Source organism: Pristiophorus japonicus, chromosome 24 (genome assembly GCF_044704955.1).
Source record: "Pristiophorus japonicus isolate sPriJap1 chromosome 24, sPriJap1.hap1, whole genome shotgun sequence".
Taxonomy (NCBI): domain Eukaryota; kingdom Metazoa; phylum Chordata; class Chondrichthyes; family Pristiophoridae; genus Pristiophorus; species Pristiophorus japonicus.
Window position 1 is genome coordinate 10806249 of NC_092000.1, and position 15319 is coordinate 10821567.

Genomic DNA, 15319 nt, shown 5'->3' on the forward strand with positions numbered 1-15319 from the left:
TAGATACAGAGTAAAGCTCCCTCTACACTGTCCCATCAAACACTTCCAGGGCAGGTGCAGCATGGGTTAAATACAGAGTAAAGCTCCCTCTACATTGTCCCATCAAACACTCCCAGGGCAGGTAGAGCACGGGTTAGAGACAGAGTAAAGCTCCCTCTACACTGTCCCATCAAACACTCCCAGGGCAGGTACAGCACGTGGTTAGATACAGAGTGAAGCTCCCTCTACACTGTCCCATCAAACACTCCCAGGGCAGGTAGAGCACGGGTTAGAGACAGAGTAAAGCTCCTTCCTCAGTGGCTTAGCAAGCAGCAAGATTTTGAACAGTATTTAGATCTCAGTTCCAACAATGGGAGAGAGCTGATGTGTTATATTTCTCACCCTCTACAGAATAAAGCTACAGAAAGAGGAGGTGGCTCCGGTTTAATAAAACATATCCGAGATATACTGAACTCCAAATTAATATATACACCAATTAAAGTCAGAATCACAATAGACCAAACCCCTTTCCCAATCACTCCAATTCTATAGAATCCCAATAGACCAATCCCTTTCCCAATCACTCCCATTGTGTAGAATCCTAACAGACCAATCCCTTTCCCAATCACTCCCATTGTGTAGAATCCCACTGGACCAGTTCCTTTGCCATTGTCCCAATGACAACAAACCCTCCCATTCACTCCCAATGTGTAGAATCCCAATGGAATGGACCAATTCCTTTCCCAATCGCTCCCACTGTACAGAATCTGAATGGACCAAACCACTTGAGTGGCATAACCTTACCAGATCAGGTAGAGTGCAGACAGAACTGGATCAGTCCTGCGGAGGTTCTTAGGCTAGAAATTGGATACCGCCCCATTTCGGGCGGTAACACTCGCGAGACCTTGCACCAGGCACAGAAGTCTTGCTCCCTCGTGAGAAATTCAGGTTACTGCCTCCGGAAGGGATAGGAGGGCTAAATCAAGCGCTGCACTTCCTTCCTGGGCTGCGGAGCACGGCCGCCTCCAATGGGCTCGTCCCTCAATTAAAGAGCAGGGTGCACGCTGCATACGTTGCGTAAGTAAAACCCACCTACCTGGACCAGCGGGGTGCGGGGGTTCCACGCGATCAGACTGACACTGGAGCGGAGCGCCGGGCCGAGCGATCGCGGCACCGACCCCGCGAACCAAGGCGCAACCAGAGTGGCGAGGCAGATTTTCTTTTTGGCAGCAGCCGGTCACTTCCCCTTTTAAATGTTACCCCGGTCGGTACACGTGTCCTGAAGCTGTCGTTGTTACCGCCCCGCGATGCTTCAGGAGGTGAAACCCAATTTAGGGGCTGGGTCGGTAATGGGGCGATGATGTCACAATCTTTGGAGCGCATCGCCGTAGCGCCACCTCTAAACTCCCGGTGAATTTAGCCTGGTTGCAAAGTAAATTGCGCCCTGTTCGTGCCCCTGGGAGGTTCAAATGCAACCAATTTCTCCCCCTTAAAGTTTTGGATATCAGCCTTGAAATGAATGTGTAAGGTTAGTGTCATCATTATCATAGGCAGTCCCTCGAAGCGAGGATGACTTGCTTCCATGCCACAAAGGAATGAGTTCACAGGCATTCCAATGAAGGACCCAATATTCCAGGTCACGAACTACATCGTGTAGGGTGGAAGGTGCCTGTGCGTGGATTTTTTTAGCGTGGGGTGGCCGTTGCACACCAGCCACCACACGGGCTTGACAGAGCTCGGTCTTGGTCCAGTGGCAAGGATTACCCAAGACCACCGGAGACCAGCTCTGCTGCACGGACCTAGCGCGCGCACATATCGCAGTGTGGGCTGGGCCCGTGCTGCCCCTGGGCCCTCGCCTCTTCTGGGCCGCAGACTCACGCCTCTCCTGGGCCCCGGTCGCTTCCCTCTACAAACTTTTGCCGCTCCTTCGCTCCTCCTGCTGTGCCTGCCCGCACTGCAATCAGCGACCTGGCTTCGCAGCCGTCGCCCTCCTGCAGTGGTATGCCGCTGCACGCTGCTCCCTCTGATGGTCCCGGCCTGCTGATGGTCTTGCAGGCCAGGACTGTGCTGGGCCGCCGCAGGCTGCTCCCTCTAATGCAGCCGTTCAATCACAGTAAATATGTTAAAAGCGCATGCAGTCATTTTTAGGCTATTCACAAATCTTCTGTCGAACACATGAAGAAAGTTAACCTGAGCCGTGAGTATCTCACAGACAACACTTTGTGGGGGACCATGTTAATTCTAAGATTTTCTGTTGAAATCACCCGACTCTTCAAATTAAACCAAGTTGCACAAGATGATGGATCTAACCTGACTGCTGAATCCAGCCTTGTGGCTGTTACAGTTAACTTGCCAGTGACTCTGTACTGCCGAGAATCTATTAACCCTGGTCAGCGGGTATCAATCTCTCTGGCGCTGTTGTACTCTGGCTGGGATGCACAGGAAAACAAACTGATTAAAAGGATTCCTTTGTAATAAGCGAGTTCATTTTAGTCCTTTGAGAACCGAGCTCTGACCCAGACAGAAACATCGACAGTCTTGATGCTGGAATGTGAACACTCAGGACCGGCACGTCTGGGGTCACAAGGAAAAATAGCTCATCCCTATCGCAAAGTAAATACAAGAGGTAGTAAAATAGTATTAAAAAAAACAATATAGAAAGACAAGATTACCAGCAACTGGGTCACAGGGTGCTGCAACACTGACCTATCACCTCTGGGGGCCTAGCTGGGAATTCGCTGAAGGTCTTGTCTCTCTCAAGGAGCTGTGTGGTGTATCATCATCATCATAGGCAGTCCCTCGGAATCGAGGAAGACTTGCTTTCATTCCTGAAGTGAGTTCTTTGGTGGCTGAACAGTCCAATACGAGAGCCACAGACCCTGTTATAGGTGGGACAGACATTCGTCGAGGGAAGGGGTGGGTGGGACTGGTTTGCCGCACGTTCTTTCCGCTGCCTGCGCTTGACCTCTTCATGCTCTCAGCGCTGAGATTCGAAGAGCTCAACACCCTCCCGGATTAACTTCTTCCACTTAGGGCGGTCTTCGGCCAGGGACTCCCAGCTGTCAATGGTGATGTCGCACTTTATCAGGGAGGCTTTGAGGGTGTCTTTGTAACGTTTCCGTTGCCCACCTCTGGCTCGTTTGCCGTGAAGGAGCTCCGCATAGAGCATTTTCTTAGGGAATCTCGTGTCTGGCATGCGAACTATGTGGCCTGCCCAGCGAACTCCCCTTTTCACCTCTGAGATCTGGCCATGCAACCACTGTGGACCAATCGGATGAAGATCCTGTGTCCTGGGTTCCATTTTTAAAAATTAGTTCCCGGGATGTTGGCGTCACTGGCAAGGCCCAGCATTTATTGCCCATCCCAATTTCCCGTGAGAAGGTGGTGGTGAGCCGCCTTCTTGAACTGCTGCACTCCGTGTGGTGAAGGTGGTCCCACAGTGCTGTTGGGGAGGAAGTTCCAGGATTTTGACCCAGCGACGATGATATATTTCCAAGTCAGAATGGTGTGTGACTTGGAGGGGAACTTGCAGGTGATGGTGTTCCCATGCGCCTGCTGCCCTCGTCCTTCTAAATTATGCCTTGGGACGTTTTATTATGTTGAAGGCACGCTATAAATACAAGTTGTTGTAGAGGTGATACATTTCCAAGTCAGGATGGTGTGTGACTTGGAGGGGAACGTGGAGGTGGTGGTGTTCCCATGCGCCTGCAGTTCTTGCCCTTCTAGGTGGTAGAGGTCGCGGGTTTGGAAGGTGTTATGAATCAGAGGTAGCCCGAGTTTAGATCCCTCCATTTTATTTATGTTATTTGCTTTCCAGTTCTGGGTGGGTCCGGTCTCACATCATACCCTGGCTGAGAGGGTGTCTCCCACACCGCTGGAGGCTCAAGGGTAGGGCAAAGTGTTTTCTTGGCACACTGAAGAGGGATATCAACATCCCATCTGGCCATATTCAAAGATGGGAATTACAGCAGTCACATCTAGTTGCTGGCGACAACAGTCCGAATGTCAGAGCCAGGTTAATTTTTAATACGGTCTGGCAGATTATTTAGACTTGAATGTAAGGAATGTGATTAGGAAGTTTGCAGATGATACAAAAGTTGGCCGTGCGGTTGATAATGAAGAAGGAAGCTGTAGACTGCGAGAAGATATCAATGGACTGGTCGGGTGGGCAAATGGAATTCAATCCGGAGAAGTGTGAGGTAAAGCATTTGGGGAGGGCCAACAAGGCAAGGGAGTACACATTAAATGGTAGGACACTGAGAATTGTAGAGGAACAAAGGGACATTGGAGTCCATGTCCACGGATCCATGAAGCTAGGAGGACAGATAGATAAGGTGGTTAAGAAGGCATACGGAATACTTGCCTTTATTATCCGAGGCATAGTATACAAGAGCAGGGAGGTTATGCTTGAAATGTATAAAACACTAGTTAGGCCACAGCTGGAGTACTGCGTGCAGTTCTGGTCACCACATTACAGGAAAGATGTGATTGCACTAGAGAGGCTACAGAGGAGATTTACGAGGATGCTGCCTAAACTGAAGAATGTTAGCTATGAGGAAAGATCGGATAGGCTGGGGTTGTTTTCTTTGGAACAGAGGAGGCTGAGAGGAGACCTGATTGAGGTGTATAAAATTATGAGGGGCCTAGATAGAGTGGATAGGAAGGACCTATTTCCCTTAGCAGAGGGGTTAACAGCCAGCGGGCATAGATTTAAAGGTTTAGAGGGGATTTGATGGGAAATTTCTTCACCCAGAAGGTGGTGAGGTCTGGAACTCGCTGTCTGAAAGGGTGATAGAGGCAGAAACCCTCACCACATTTAAAAAATACTTGGATGTGCACTTGTTGTGCTGTAACCTACAGGGCTACGGACCGAGAGCTGGAAAGTGGGATCAGGCTGGATAGCTCTTTGTCGGCCGGCGCGGACATGATGGACCAAATGGCCTCCTTCCGTGCTGTAAATTTCTATGATTCTATGATTAGCTGTAAAATACCTTCTCCAATCTCTGTGGTTAAATATCTGATGCTGAAGCATTCCATCATACTGAGGGAAAGAAGTAACAGCTGTCCCAGCTTGTCTCTGAATGTGTGTCTCCCTGTCAACTCTCTGTCCCTCGCCCGGTTTCTCTGTTTGTCAGACTCGATATCCCTCCTATTAAAGGACACGGTCTACTAAAACATTACAGGAATTGACGTATCAGCTAATTATGCACCCCCAGAATAAATGTTATTTCATACAGAGATCTGGTACTGTGATATAAAATTCAGGAGATAGTCAAGAATACGCCACTCTCCTCTGGATCCCCACCAAGGTAGACGTTGGAGACATTTTAAAACATGAAATTATATTCATAGAATCATACCCCTAGGAATTGGCCTCCTTAGCACCTCCCGCCATCGCCTCCGGGGGCGCTAACGAGGCGTGAACACTTAACGACCGTGCGCGGTGAGAGGAACGACTCCCGCTAAATCCGGCGGGAGGTTTGCGACGATGGTGGGGTGTTGCGCCCCGATATCCTTCGCCCTGAGATCGTGATGTCATCGCCGTGCGCACGACCCCGGTAATGCCCCGGCCCCGGAACTTCGGGGGAGAGGGGAGCGATGCTTAAAGGCCAGGTGAAAAAAAATTTTAAATTGCTGTTTCTCTTTTTTTTTTAAATGTTGTCTTTGCCAGCGATCGATCGGCCCGGCACTCTGCTGCAGTGCATGGGGCTGATCGGGCCGGACCGAGACTACCATCGGGGTCCTACTCTTGCAGAGCCCGCAGCGATGGCCCTTCCCTGTACGGGGGAGAAGGAGCCTTCGAACGTGGCAGTGCTGCACACCTACCGCCCTGCCTGCGTCCTGCTGTGCCCCGGGAAGGAAATGCGTCGCTTGATTTAGCGCTCCACTTGCTTCCTGGAGCTCAAAACCCCGAATTGCTTGAAAGTTGAGAACGATTCACACCTGGTGCTAATTTTTTAAACTTATAAAAGTTAGCTGCCCAAAGGGGCATTCCCGAATTCCCCCCCCCCCCCCACCTAGAATCTTACAGCGCAGGAGGAAGCCATTCAGCCCATTGGGCCTGTGAAAGAGCGATCCAATTAATCCCACACCCCTGCTCTTTCCCCACAGCCCTGTAAATCTTTCCTTTTCAGGTATTTATCCAATTCCCTTTTCAAAGTTACTATTGAATCTGCTCCCACCGGCTTTTTAGGCATTGCATTCCGGATCACAACTCGCTGCAAAATAAAATTCTCCTCAACTTCCGCCGTGGTTCCTTTGCCAATGATCTCAAATCTGCATCCCCTGGTGACCAATCCTCCTGCCAGGGAAAACAGGTTCTCCTTATTTAGTCTATCAAGACCCTTCATAATTTTGAACGCCTCTATTAATATCTCCCCTTAATCTTCTCCGCTCGCAGGAGAACAATCCTTTATTGGAAAGGGGATGGAGTATAAAAGCAAGGAAGTCTTGCTACAGCTATACAAGGTATTGGTGAGGCCACACCTGGAATACTGCGTGCAGTTTTGGTTTCCATATTTACGAAAGGATATACTTATTTTAGAGGCAGTTCAAAGAAGGTTCACTAGGTTGATTCTGGGGATGAGAGGGTTGACTTATGAATAAAGGTTGAGTAGGTTGGGCCTCTACTCATTGGAATTCAGAAAAATGAGAGGTGATCTTATCGAAACGTATAAGATTATGAGGGGGCTTGACAAGGTGGATGCAGAAAGGATGTTTCCACTGATGGAGGAGACTAGAACTAGGGGGCATGATCTTAGAATAAGGGGCCATCCATTTAAAACTGAGATGAGGAGAAATTTCTTCTCTTAGAGGATTGTAAATCTGTGGAATTCGCTGCCTCAGAGAGCTGTGGAAGCTGGGACATTGAATAAATTTAAGACAAAAATAGACAGTTTCTTAAATGATAAGGGGATAAAGGGTTATGGAGAGCAGGCGGGGAAGTGGACCTGAGTCCATGATCAGATCAGCCATGATCTTACTGCATGGTGGTGCAGGCTTGAGGGGCCGTATGGCCTACTCCTGCTCCTATTTCTTATGTTCTTATGTAACCCCAGCTTCTCCACGTAACTAAAGTGACTCATCCCTGCTGCCTTATTCTGGTCAATCGCCTCGGCACCCTCCCCTCCGAAATGATACTAATCATGTTTGTGAAATGTCACAACACTGGGCTCCCTCGTGAGATCCATTCTCACAGATGCTGGGTTGTCAATGAGCTACTGCAATTATAACGGGAAATGTTCATTCCCACAGCATAGCCAGCAGCTCCACCTCCCCAGCCTTAATTAAGGATGTGGTGTTGTATCCATGGTCACCATACTGGGGAGAGAAGGGTGGTGGTGAGCTGTGAGCTGCGACTACAAAAATAACCGAAGCACAGAGAACAGTCAGCTGTTCTGGGATAATTGGGATCATCTGTGTAATATATTTGCTTCATGGGTTCATTGCTGAAAAATTCATAGCAACACATTGCTATTAAGAACTAGTTGGTTTATTAGCAAAGGTTTAACAATCACACCAGTTCATCCACCAGGCTCATAACCACCTGCCTCATCGTGGATTCCCCGAACCCAACTGGCTGGGGTTTTATTGAGTCTTGTGAACATCACGTGACTGGCTAAGCCACTCCCAACTCAACAGCTCTACAACTATTTTGTAAAACCATAAAACAAGTGACCCTTTATTAGCGGGGGGGAGGGGGGGGGCACTAAAACCAACAATTAAACCAATTAACTTTTAACCAGAAACTACAAGTCTACGGCACCAGGTATTCCCACTTGGTCTTCCTTCCAAGTACTAAGCAGGCCTTACTCTGTTTAGCATTCAAGATCAGACTTTTTCAGACTAGTATGGCCATTCAACAACTCTACAAACTCTGCAGGATGGATGCACACATCAAACTTGGGATCGGGCAGCAGGTTCCCAACCTCCACCCTCCATAACCCGATACTTTCCCAATCTGCGAGCTAAGAGAAGCACATTACTGCGTGCTGCGTACACTTCAACCTCTGGGTACTGCGCCCTTCATTCTGACTCTGACACCCTCAGCCAGACCGAAGGGTCTCCCAAGGGGGTGGGGGGGGGGGCTGGATTACAGGTCGCCCAATGGGCGGGTGTTAAAGGTCGGCGAGGTTACGAGCAGATTCATCATTTGATTCAGGATTGCGGGTTACAAATTCCACCTGGCAGTCGGGTCAACAGACTGAACAAGACATCGCTGTCAAACCTTTAGGTCTTTCTTACCAAGCTCAACAATCTGCGTCGGTGTGGAGTCCAAGAGGAACAGCGGCGTCTGTGAAGGTCATAACGTTGGAGTATTCTGTGACAATTCCAGGGGGGGCGACTCTGGAGCCAGCTCAACTACTCCACAGACCTGGAGGAGTGACAAAAGAAAGAACTTGCATTTACATAGCGCCTTTCACGACCTCAAGAACGTGCCAAAGCGCTTTACAGCCCAGTGAAGTATGTTTTCCCCACAAGTGTGGTCGCTGTTGTAATGTAGGAAACGCGGCAGCCGAGTTATGTGCACAGCAAGCTCCCACAGACAGCAATGAGAATAATGACCGGATCACCTGTTTTAGTTATGCCGGTTGCGGGATAAATTTTGGCCCAGGACAACGGGGAGATGAGAGAAGGTCGAGGGATGGGCTAAGGTCCTGGTCTGCAGTCACCTGATTCAAGTCAAAGGCCACTGAGCTATGCGGAGAGGGTAAATAATACTCAGCCCTCAATGGATTATCTGTTGCTTTCCTGTTATTGAAGTAGAGGTACGCAAGGCCTTAGAGGAGAAACATTTACTCTGTTTTGTGCGCTTTGGCACTGTTCATGCCTTGGAACTCACACTATCATCACAACAATTTTTAGTTGAACATTCATACAAGTGCCCCCTTATTAAAGGGGCAATAAACCGACAAAAAAACAAATTAAACTTTAGACATTAAGTGGTTCAAATGAAAATTTGGTTGCCGAGGGTGATGATGCACTCCAGTCCCTCCAGTACCCACCTCTCGCGGAAGGCCGTGAGCGTACTGGTGGACACCACGTGTTCCATCTCCAGGGACACCCTGGCTCGGATATAACCGCGGAAGAGAGGCAGGCAGTCGGGCTGAACGACCCCCTCGACCGCCTGCTGCCTGGACCGGCTGATGGCCCCCTTGGCCATGCCCAGGAGCTGTCCTACGAGGAGGCCTTCCGACCTGCCCGCTCCCCTCCGCACCGGGTGCCCAAAGATCAGGAGTGTGGGACTGAAGTGTAACCAGAATTTGAGGAGCAGCCCCTTCAAATAATGGAACAGGGGCTGCAACCTCACACACTCAATAAAAACATGGAACACGGACTCCTCCAGACCGCAGAAATTGCAGGCGGCCTGGGAGCCCGTGAACCGACTTAAAAAGTGAGTGCACGGGACTGCCCCATGCAACACCCTCCAGGCCAAGTCCCCAATAAATAGTGGGAGGACTCCCGCCTCCTCCAGACGGCAAGATGGTGCGCCATGGCGTGATGCTATCAACACAACAATGAAAATGCAGGCCCAGGTGCCCATGGCCGCCTGTGAACCTGACCACAAGAGCCAAGAAAGTAAGAAAGACTTGCATTTCTATAGTGCCTTTCACGACCACCGGACGTCTCAAAGCGCTTTACAGCCAATGACAAAAATACTTTTTCTTTTGGAGTGTAGTCGCTGTTGAAATGTGGAAAACGCAGCAGCCAATTTGCGCACAGCAAGCTCCCACAAATAGCAATGTGACAATGACCAGATAATCTGTTTTTGTTATGTTGATTGAGGGATAAATATTGGCCAGGACACCGGGGGGAACTCCCCTGCTCTTCTTCAAAATAGTGCCGTGGGATCTTTTACGTCCACCTGAGAAAGCAGACGGGGCCTCGGTTTGACGTCTCATCCGAAAGACGGTCTGACTATATCGCGGCAGGAGATACGTGGTCTTCAGGGCAGGGCTGCAGTAACCTCACACTGACCTGCACTTGGGCCGCGAGTTGGGTATAGCTTTCAGATAAAGTGGCCTTGTACTTGTGAGCTGATAGGAGGTCAGAGATATGCAAAAGCTCCACCAACACCTCTTCCATCACTACAACGCGGGGCGGAGGGCGTGGGGGGATAACTCGGGAGGGCCCCTCCTCCCTCAATTTCTGTCTCCATCCTTTTTCTCCCTTTATTTCTTTAAAGAAATTCCAGACATTCCTCACACTGAAATGTCGAGACTCCATACTGGGCAGGAGAATCCCTGACTCCCACCCATCGGTCCCTCTGATGCACCATTCAGGCTACTGTGTGGGAGCCCAGCTGCGGAGCTGTGTTTAATTGCGACCTTTAGCCTCAAAGAATAGGGGCATTATTGCAACCAGATGCTAAATGTAAATGAAGCTGCTGGCTTGTTGACTAGGAATCTAGACAGCCAGCAAAGCTCTGTGTGTCACCGCACACAGGGGCCGCTCGACCCAGCCAACAAACGAGAGTGAGGGAACATTTCGATAGAAAGAAAGACTTGCATTTCTATAGAACCTTTCATGACCGCCCGATGTTTGAAGTGTAGTCACTGTTGTAATGTGGGAAACGCAGCAGCCAATTTGCGCACAGCAAGCTGCCACAAACAGCAATGTGATAATGACCAGATCATCTGTTTTAGTGATGTTGATTGACATTGAACGTTGGCTCAGGACACCGGGGGAGAACTCCCCTTCTCTTTGTATGCTGTACATTCTATGTAATGCTCCTCGCTATCTTCCTCCTTCCAACAGCCTCATTGTGTTGAAATCAAGACTCACCAACTCCTACTCTAACTCACTCTGTAAGGCCTCAAAGCTGTGAAAGATTTAATTCCCCAAGTTCCCTTCCTTCCACATGCTCCAGGCTTTTAACACTGCTGCTCCCTAATCACTTTCCGATTTAAGTTGTTTTCCCTACGCTCCCTTATCCCTTGGTGCTGTCCCTGATTATGGGCCTCGGCCAGTCAAGTAGGCTTCTCAACAATGCAATGATTGAAGAGCCTCTGACAGTCTAGGGGGTGAATGCACCTCGGTGTGCATTACTGAGCCATGCAGACTGCTAGGTGTTGAGTTAGCTGATCTGTGCCAGGCAACAGTTGGGGGACCAGATCTGGCTTCTCTGATCCAGGGGGAAGGAAAGAAAAATCAACCAATGTTTCTGCTCCTGATTGAAAGAAAGACTTGGATTTATATAGCGCCTTTCACGACCACCGGACGTCTCAAAGCGCTTTACAGCCAATTACGTACTTTTGGAGTGTAGTCACTGTTGTAATGTGGGAAACGCAGCAGCCAACTTGCGCACAGCTAGCTCCCTGCCTCAGCTCATCTGCTGCTGAAACCCTCATCCAAGTCTTTGTTACCTCTCGGCTGGACTACTCCAACGCACTCCTGGCTGGCCTCCCACGTTCTACCCTACGTAAACTTGAGGTCATCCAAAACTCGGCTGCCCGTATCCTAACTGGCACCAAGTGCTGCTCACCCATCACCCCCTGTACTCGCTGCCCCGTGTCCTAACTGGCACCAAGTCCCGCTCACCCACAACCCCCTGTGCTCGCTGACCTACATTGGCTCCCGGTTAAGCAACGCCTCGATTTCAAAATTCTCATCCTTGCTTACAAATCCCTCCATGGCCTCGCCCCTCCCTATCTCTGTAATCTCCTCCAGCCCCACAACCCCCCCAGAGATATCTGCGCTCCTCTAATTCTGCCCTCCTGAGTATCCCTGATTATAATCGCTCCGCCATCGGTGGCCGTGCCTTCAGTGCCTGGGCCCCAAGCTCTGGAACTCCCTCCCTAAACCTCTCCTCCTCTCTATCCTCCTTTAAGACGCTCCTTAAAATCTCCCTCTTTGACCAAGCTTTTGGTCACCTGCCCGAATTTCATCTTATGTGGTTCGGTGTCAAATTTATTTGTTTCATTTTATAACATTCCTGTGAAGCGCCTTGGGACGTTTTGCTACGTTAAAGGCGCTATATAAATGCAAGTTTTTGTTGTTGAGAGAAGAGGCTTGGCCACCAATGGGGAGAAGGGAAGGAGGGGTGGGGAATCCACAAAAGGCCAGAGTCAGAGGGCCGGGGGTTAGGGGAGGAGAGGTGAGGCCAGAGAGAGATCAGAAGACGAGGATGTTAATTCAATGCTGATAATGTAGACACAATCCCGAAACAGACACCAATTAAATAAAGCTGATGACTAAGTTGTTTAGTATCGCCTCCTACTCCTCCCCCCCCCGCCCCGCCACCACACACACACACACACAACATAAAAAGACATGGTGCCTACCGTGACCACTTCAAGGGGTTTATTGTGTGCACACCAGTGATATGATCAACCAGGGAGTCACTGGCAGCGAACTCCAGCTTTAAATATCCTGGCAACATGTGAGTAGGCAACAAAAAGACCATTATACAACGAGAGGCCAACAGCTGGAACGAATAAGCATCAGGGAGCCGGGCAGACATGAGAACGGAGAGCGAAGGCAAACAGCAGCCTGTGTGGGTGAAGCAGGGCTTTCCCGGGAGCTGGCTGGGAGAGCGGGTCTGATTCCCCATCTGTTCCAGGTCGCAGCTCGGGGATGGTGCACAGCTCTTGGCTCAGCGGCATTGTCGCTGTGATCAACACTCTTTCCACACGTTGGTGCCCCCCCCCCCCGCAGATGTTTATTGCCATTCTGCCGTGCTCCTCCGGACAGTGGAGGTACAGCCTGTGCCGGTGTTATTGGGAGCAGCTATGATAATGAGGCCCTGGGGGATCGTGGGACAGTGGGGTGGACGGACTCGAGAGTTTGCTTTCTACTCTTGGGGGCATGGATGGAACATGCTCCAATATACCCCACACCCCTCACTGTAACACAGTGGCAGACCCCACACCCCTCACTGTAACACACTGGCAGACCCCACACCCCTCACTGTAACACACTGGCAGACCCCACACCCCTCACTGTAACACACTGGCAGACCCCACACCCCTCACTGTAACACGCTCCAATATAGCTCACTCCCCTCACTGTAACACACTGATATACCCCACACCCCTCACTGTAACACGCGCCAATATACCTCTCTCTCCTCACTGTAACACACTGATATACCCCACACCCCTCACTGTAACACGCTCCAATATACCTCACTCCCCTCACTGTAACACACTGATATACCCCACACCCCTCACTGTAACACGCTCCAATATACCTCTCTCTCCTCACTGTAACACACTGATATACCCCACACCCCTCACTGTAACACGCGCCAATATACCTCTCTCTCCTCACTGTAACACACTGATATACCCCACACCCCTCACTGTAACACGCTCCAATATACCTCACTCCCCTCACTGTAACACACTGATATACCCCACACATCTCACTGTGACACTCTCTGATATACCCCACAACCCTCAGTATAACTCTGATCTACCCCACACCCCTCACTGTAACACTGATATACTCAACATCTCTCACTGTAACACTGATATATCCACACCCCTCACTGTAACACTCTCTGATATACCCCACACCCCTCGCTGTAACACTGATATACTCAACATCTCTCACTGTAACACTGATATATCCACACCCCTCACTGTAACACTCTCTGATATACCCCACACCCCTCGCTGTAACGCCCAGATATACCCGATACCCCTCACTGTAACTCTCTGATATACCCCACACCCCTCACTGTAACACCCTGATATACCCCACACCCCTCACTGTAACACTGATATACATATAAATATAGAAAATAGGTGCAGGAGTAGGCCATTCGGCCCTTTGAGCCTGCACCACCATTCAATAAGATCATGGCTGATCATTCCTTCAGTACCCCTTTCCTGCTTTCTCTCCATACCCCTTGATCCCCTTAACCGTAAGGACCATATCTAACACCCTCTTGAATATATCCAGTGAACTGGCATCAACAACTCTCTGCGGCAGGGAATTCCACAGGTTAACAACTCTCTGAGTGAAGAAGTTTCTCCTCATCTCAATCCTAAATGGCCTACCCTTTATCCTAAGACTATGTTCCCTGGTTCTGGGCTTCCCCAACATTGGAAACATTCTTCCCGCATCTATCCTGTCCAGTCCCGTCAGAATCTTATACGTTTCTATGAGATCCCCTCTCATCCTTCTAAACTCCAGTGAATAAAGGCCCAGTTGATCCAGTCTCTCCTCATAAGACAGCCCAGCCATCCCTGGAATCAGTCTGGTGAACTTTCGCTGCACTCCCTCAATAGCAAGAACGTCTTTCCTCAGACTAGGAGACCAAAACTGAACACAATATTCCAGGTGAGGCCTCACTAAGGCCCTTTACAGCTGCATTAAGACCTCCCTGCTTCTATATTCAAATCCCCTAGCTATGAAGGCCAACATACCATTTGCCTTCTTTACCGCCTGCTGTACCTGCGTACCCACTTTCAGTGACTGATGAACCATGGCACTCAGGTCTCGTTGCACCTCCCCTTTTCCTAGTCTGCCGCCATTCAGATAATATTCTGCCTTTGTGTTTTTGCCCCCAAAATGGATAACTTCACATTTATCCACATTATACTGCATCTGTCATGTATTTGCCCACTCCCTAACCTGTCCAAATCACCCTGCAGCCGCTTAGCATCCTCCACACAGCTCACACCGCCACCCAGGTTAGTGTCATCCGCAAACTTGGAGATATTACACTCTTTCCTTCATCTAAATCGTTAATGTACATTGTAAAGAGCTGGGGTCCCAGCACTGAGCCCTGTGGCACTCCACTAGTCACTGCCTGCCATTCTGAAAAGGACCCGTTTATCCCCACTCTCTGCTTCCTGTCTGCCAACCAGTTCTCTATCCACGTCAGTATATTACCCCCAATACCATGTGCTTTGATTTTGCACACCAATCTCTTGTGCGGGATCTTGTCAAAAGCCTTTTGAAAGTCCAAATACACCACATCCACTGGTTCTCCCTTGTCCACTCTGCTAGTTACATCCTCAAAAAATTCCAGAAGATTCATCAAGCATGATTTCCCTTTCATAAATCCATGCTGACTTGGTACGATCCTGTCATTGCTTTCCAAATGCGCTGCTATTTCATCCTTAATGATTGATTCCAACATTTTCCCCACTACTGTTGTCAGACTAACCGGTCTATAATTACCCGTTTTCTCTCTCCCTCCTTTTTTAAAAAGTGGTGTTACATTAGCTACTCTCCAGTCCATAGGAACTGATCCAGAGTCGATGGACTGTTGGAAAATGATCACCAATGCATCCACTATTTCTAGGGCCACTTCCTTGAGTACTCTGGGATGCAGACTATCAGGCCCCGGGGATTTATCAGACTTCAATCCCATCAATTTCCCTAA

At 49.5% G+C, this 15319-nt stretch overlaps 1 protein-coding gene across 5 annotated transcripts in view; it reads right to left on the minus strand.

The window, feature by feature from the left end:
- kank2 (KN motif and ankyrin repeat domains 2) overlaps nucleotides 1–15319 on the minus strand; it is a 150472-nt gene that overhangs the window by 70588 nt on the left and 64565 nt on the right. For 4 of the 5 annotated variants that reach the window (XM_070867233.1, XM_070867234.1, XM_070867237.1 and 1 more), the window contains one exon: nucleotides 8224–8353. The gene's annotated coding sequence lies outside the window, so the exon portion shown is untranslated. Of the gene's footprint in view, nucleotides 1–8223; nucleotides 8354–12263; nucleotides 12588–15319 lie in introns of those variants that run through there. The other variant, XM_070867235.1, reaches the window with a different exon arrangement.